Here is a 6,496-nt window from a genome sequence, read left to right on the forward strand (position 1 = left end):
CAATGTCCTCTAAGGTCCCTTATATTTCTAAATTTATGATCCTACAAGTACTAATAAATAGCCTGTTGGGTAAGTGGTCACAACAGGTCTCAAACTGGAATCCATGTCAATTGGACACTTTCTGTAGGACTTGAACCTATAACTTCAGCAGCCATAGATTTAAACTTCCCTATCAGTGAAGCACACAGCAGGCCCCATCAATCTGAACATTTGGGACCATTACCACAGAGCTATCCCTTTAGGAGAGAGGTAGAAAAGTACTGACATCTGCTTTGTTTATACGTTATTACCAATAAGGCTAATTCCTGCTGAGGAGAAGTATACATCTGGGCTTCTGACCATAGGCTGGAAGCATCATCAACGTAATAAAATATCTCCCCTAGCTTGGCCTTGCGTAGGGAATCTATAAAAAGGGGAATGCAGAAAGCAAGAGGAATCTGATTCCTGGGAAACAAACAAGCACAAAAGCCAAGTAAGACATGGAGCACATATCTGTCACATAGAAAGTAAATAGAGAGTTCTAGGTGACATGACCATCAAGATGGGGAACTAGAATTTTGTCCATTCCCCACTAACTTAAAAAAAATCCCAGAAAAGAATTTTGTACAAGAAGTAGAGAAATTATAAGAATTTGAAAAGCAAGAAACCCAAAGAGATAACAGCCTTATGAATTAACAGGGGAGAATACTAATCTCCAGGGCTCATTCAGTACTCTTCCCCCACCAGCCTCCATTTCAGCAGAATGAACCATAAGAATGGCAAAGCTGACTCTTGGACTCATTCCGTAATTTTCCTGCTTCTGTCTTTACCCCAGCATTCTGTTTGAACAAGAAGTGGATCTCAACCTCTCCATTCACGTGTGAAAGATGAGGTAGTATAGGATAACAAGACATGCTTTACCTGCAACAACCAAGATTTAGAGACATTAGAGTTTCCAGTGGGGCAGAAACTCTGATCAGCCAGCAAGAAGTGGCAAACATTGATTCTACCCAAAGAAAGGAAACAGCTTGTCCAAGGGACCAATGTATGGGGCTGTACTATGTTTAAAGGAAAGAGAACTGACATCTAGCTATGGCCAGTCCTGTTTAACAAGAAGTTACTGGAGTAGGGGACTGATGTTAGTGAAAAATGAATTCTCCAAAATGGGAGGTGGCTGAAATAGTTTTGAAGTCCAATTCCAGCTAGCAGCAAACCCACTATCAAAGGGGAAAGGAATCAGAAAGTGAATGACAGGGGAATATAAGGAGTAAATACGAGGAAAAATACTTATGAAGATTGAGTTACAAAATGCTTCTTATAGAAATAAAGGGGGTAGCTAGGTGGCACAGTGGATAAAGCACCGGCCCTGGATTCAGGAAGACCTGAGTTCAAATGCGGCCTCAGACACTTGACACTTACTAGCTGTGACCCTGGGCAAGTCACTTAGCCCTCGTTGCCCCACCAAAAAAAAAAAAGAAAGAAAGAACAACTTAAATATGTGGAAGAATATTCAATGTACCAATATAATAAAATTCATAGTACTATTAAAGTTAATTTTCAGTTTTAGTGCTATCCCAAACTATCAAAATGATACTTTATAAACTTGATAAAATAATTACAAAATTTATTTGGAGAAAGAAAAGACCTAAAATACAAAAGGAAATAATGAGAAAAAATAGACATGAAAGGGAAATAACACTTCCAGACCTCGAATTATTATTATTATAAAGTAGCAGTTATTAAAAAATAGTTTAAAAATTGAGAAAGGTTCAATGGAACACAATAGACAGGGAAGAAATGAATAATGAAACTCAGTAATCCAGTGTTCTATAAACCTGAAAACAAATTTCTTAGGAAAGAATTCCCTATTTTGATAAAATCTGGGGAAAACTGGAAAGCAGTCTGACAGAAATTAGGCTCTGATCAACCCCTTGCCCCAAATTCCACAATACTTTTAAAATGGATATACAACCTCCCTTTAGAAATATCACAAAAAATGAGAAAGGAATACAATATAACTATGGGTAGGAGGTATAGTCTTAACCCCCTAAAAAGGATAGAGGCAATTACAAAAGATAAAATAGATAATTTTTATTACATGAACTTGAAAAGCTTCTACACAAACAAATTTAATGTATCTTGAATAAGAAGGAAAGCAGTTGAATGGGGGAAATCTTTGTAAGAAATCTCTCATAAGGGTTTGGTATCCAATATATCTCTACATCTATATATGTATGTGTTTATATATATATATATATATATATGCATATATATATACACACATACATATGTACACATATACACATATATATGCCAAAACCATTCTCTTAAAGATAAGTGGCCCAACAATCTGAACAAACAGTTCTTGAAAGAATTACAAATTAGTAAACATATGAAAGGATGCACTAAACCACTAATAATAAGAGAAATTCAAATTAGAACATCCAGGAGGTCTCACATCACACCCAGGAATTGGGCAAAAATAAAAGAGACACAATGTTGGAAGAGTCAATGTTGGGACATATGTGGAAATGCATTTGTAAAGAGATTTCAAATTATGTAAAATGTTAATACCCTGTAAGGGGCTAAAATTCTAGCTAGTCTGTCTAAAATATCTAATGAGTGGTCCCTAGTAAATTATAAGCTTTAGCAAGAGTTAAACTTTTAAGCATTGATTAAGGAGAATAAGAATTTGGTGAAAAGAAAGAGAAAGGCATAGATTCATCTCTCTATTAAAGGGAGAGCGCATTCCTAGCTCCCTTCTCCACGTGAGTCCTGAGGAAAGAGAGTGAGAGCGCCAGTCTCACCCCTTCTTCCTCCCACAAGCAAACATCACTTCCTGACATCAAAGAGCTGGATGTCTTGCCCTCAGATGCTTTCTCCTCATGGCGGAGCTTTGCTACAGTAAGTCTCCAGCAGGTGGCATCATTCCAATCGTTACAACCCTTTGACCCAGAAATTCCATTGTACCCTAGGCTAGCATGTACCCTAAGGAGATGACTGATACAAAGTGCAAATATACACTAACATTTATAGAAACACTTTTCGTGGTAGAAAAGAAATGGAAACAAAGTAGATGCCCATCAATTGGGCAATAGATAAACAAACTGCTATATGATTGTTGTTGTTCTGTAAGAATGATATGCGTAATGAATATGGAGAAATATGGAAAGACATGAACTAGTGCTAAATATGCAAAGCCAAGAAAATTATATATGACTAGTAGTATGCAAACAGAAAAAACAACCACAAAATGATGAAAAGTGAATGTTAGAAAATTATAAAGAACAAACTTGACTTCAAAAAAGAAACATGAGAAAATACCTCCTTCTATTCCTTTGTAGAAATGGGGGGTGGAGATTAAAAAAATATATTGATTTGTTTTGCAGATTTTTTTTCTTTAAAAAAATTCTCTTATATGTGATTGTTGTCTGGGAAGGGTTAGGACAGAGGATACAGGGGGAAATTTAGATGATGTAAAACAAATAATAAAACAACTATTAAAGACTTTTTTCCCCCTAAAGAAAGCAAATAGAGTCAGTACAGGAGTTCCAGGTAGACCTTTCCTTTTTTTTTCTTTAATATTTTTTAAATTAAAATTTTTTTAAATTTTATTTTATTTTCCAGTTACATATTACATATAAGGATAGTTTTCAACATTTGTTTTCACTGGATTTTTAGTTCCAAATTTTTCTTCCCCCATCCCCCCATCCCTCCCTCTTCCCCAAGATGGAAAGCAGTCTGATATAGGTTGCATATGTACAATCACATCAAACATATTTCTACATTAGTCATCTTGTGAAAGAATCAGAGCACAAAGCAAAAACCTCAAACAAGAAGAAAAATAAAAACAGTCCAAAAGTAGAAACAGTATGATTCAATCTGCATTCATAATTCACAGTTCTTTTTTCTGGATGTTGAAAACATTTTCTATCACAAGTTCTTTGAAACTGTTTTGGATTGTTGCACTGCTGAGAAGAGCCAAGTCCATCCCCATTGTTCATTATACAATGTTGCTGTTACTGTGTACAGTGTTCTTCTGGTTCTGTTCCTCTCAGTCAGCATCAGTTCATGTAAGTCCTTCCAGGTTTCTCTGAACTTCTCCTGCTCATCGTTTCTTTCTTTCTTTTTTTTCTTTTTTAGCAACAAACATTTATTTTATTTTTTCCAGTTACATGTAAGGGTAGTTTTCAACATTCATTTTCATAAGATTTAGAGTTCCAAATTTTTTTCCCTCCCTTTCCTCCCCTCTCCACAAGATCGCAACCAGGTTATATATGTACAATCCACAAGCGTTCTTTTTATCAGTTCTTTCTATGGAGGTGCATAGTAAGCTTCCTCATTAGTTCCTTGGGATTGTCTTGGATCATTGCATTTCTGAGAGTAGTTGTCATTCACAATTGCTCATTGAATAATACTGCTGTCACTATACACAATGTCCTCCCAGCTCTGCTCACTTCACTATACATCTATGTTCATTAGTCTTTCCAGGTTTTTCAGGGATCATCCCATTTATCATTTCCTATAGCACAAGACCATTCCACTACAATCATTTAGCACAGCTTTTTCCATCATTCCTCAATTGATGGACATTCCCTTGATTCTCAATTCTTAGCCTCCACCAAGAGTTGCCATAAATATTTTTTCTCTTTTTCATGATTACTATCATTAACTGTTTCCCTTCCATCCTATTCCCTTCCTCATGATATTTATTCTATTATCCATCTTTCATCCTATCACTCTTCAAAAGGGATTTGCTTCTGTCTGTCCCCTCCCCCACTCTGCCCTTCCTTCTTTTGCCCCTCTTTTTTTTTCTTTTTTTTTTAGTTTATTATTATTTTTTTTGGTGAAGCAACTGGGGTTAAGTGACTTGCCCAGAGTCACACAGCTAGTAATTGTCAAGTGTCTGAAGCCAGATTTGAACTCAGGTCATCCTGAATCCAGGGCCAGTGCTCTATCCACTGCACCACCTAGCTGCCCTGCCCCTCTCTCTTTATCCCCTTCCCCTCCTATTTTCCTACAGGGTTAGAGAAATTACTCCACCCAGTTGAGTGTGTACAATATTCCCTCCTTGAGCCAGTTCTAATGAGATTGAGGTCTTTGAGCCAATTCTGATGAGTGTTAGGCTCATTTACTTGCCCAGATTAAATAGATTACTCCACCCAGTTGGGTGTGTGTTTGCTAGTCCCTCCTTGAGGCAGCTCTAATGAGTTTAAGGTCTTTGAGCCTTTTTTGATGAGTGTAAATTCATTTACTGCCCTGCTCCTCTCCCATCTCTTCCCCTACTCCATAAGCCTTTTCCTTTTTCTTTCATGTAGGATTTCACCTCTGCCCTTCCCCCTCCCCCAGTGCATTCCCTTCACCCCTCAATTTAACCCTAAAGATGTCATCACCTAGCTAGGTGACACAATGGACAAAGCATCACCCATGGACCCAGGGGGATCCCAGCCAAAACCCGGACTCAGACACAAGACAGTCACCCCAAGGTATGTCCCCCAGCTCCAATTTTTTATGGTTCTCTAGGGTCTTGTATTTGAAAGTCAAATTTGCCATTCAGTTCAGGTCTTTTCATTACAAATATCTGAAAGTCTTCTTCTTCATTAAAGTCCCATTTTTTCCACTGAAAGATTATGCTGAGTTTTGCTGGATGGGTGATTCTTGGTTGTAATCCCATTTCCTTTGCCCTCTGGAATATCATATTCCATGACCTCGGGTCCTTTAATGTACAAGCTGCTAGATCTTGTGCTATCCTGGTTGGGGTTCCATAGTACTTGAGTTATTTCTTTTTGGCAGCTTTCAATATTTTCTCCTTGACCTGAGAGCTCTGGAATTTGGCTATAATATTCCTAGGAGTTTTCCTTTTGGGATCTCTTTCTGGAGGTGATCAGTGGATTCTTTCAATTTCTATTTTAGCTTCTTCTTCTAGAATTTCAGGGCAATTTTCCCTGAGGATATCTTGGAAGATGATGTCTAAGCTCTTTCCTTGATCATGGTTTTCAGGTAGACCAATACTTTTCAAATGATCTCTCCTGGACCTATTTTCCAGGTCAGCAGTTTTTCCCAGAAGATATTTCACATTGCCTTCTATTTTTTTATTCATTTGGATTTGCTTTATTGTGTCTTGGTTTCTCATAAAGTCACTGGCTTCCATTTGTTCAATCCTCATTCTTAGGCAATTATTTTCATCAGAGAGCTTTTGTATCTCCTTTTCCATTTAGCCAATTTGACTTTTCAAGCTGTTGACTTTTTTTTCATGTCTTTCCTGCATCCCTCTCATTTCTCTTTACATTTTTCCTCTACCTCTCTAACCTTATCTTCAAAGTCCTTTTTGAGCACCTCTATTGCCTGAGACCAATTTATATTTTTCTTGGAAGCTTTAGATATAGGGGCCCTGATGTTGACATCCTCCTCTGAGGGTGTACCTCGGTCTTCCTTGTTACTGAAGAAACTTTCTATGGTCCTCCCCTTTCTTTGTCGGCTCATCTTGCCTTTTTTTTACTTGCTCCTTAAAGTGGGG

The sequence above is a fragment of the Dromiciops gliroides genome, chromosome 6, assembly GCF_019393635.1.
Source record: "Dromiciops gliroides isolate mDroGli1 chromosome 6, mDroGli1.pri, whole genome shotgun sequence".
Taxonomy (NCBI): Eukaryota; Metazoa; Chordata; class Mammalia; order Microbiotheria; family Microbiotheriidae; genus Dromiciops; species Dromiciops gliroides.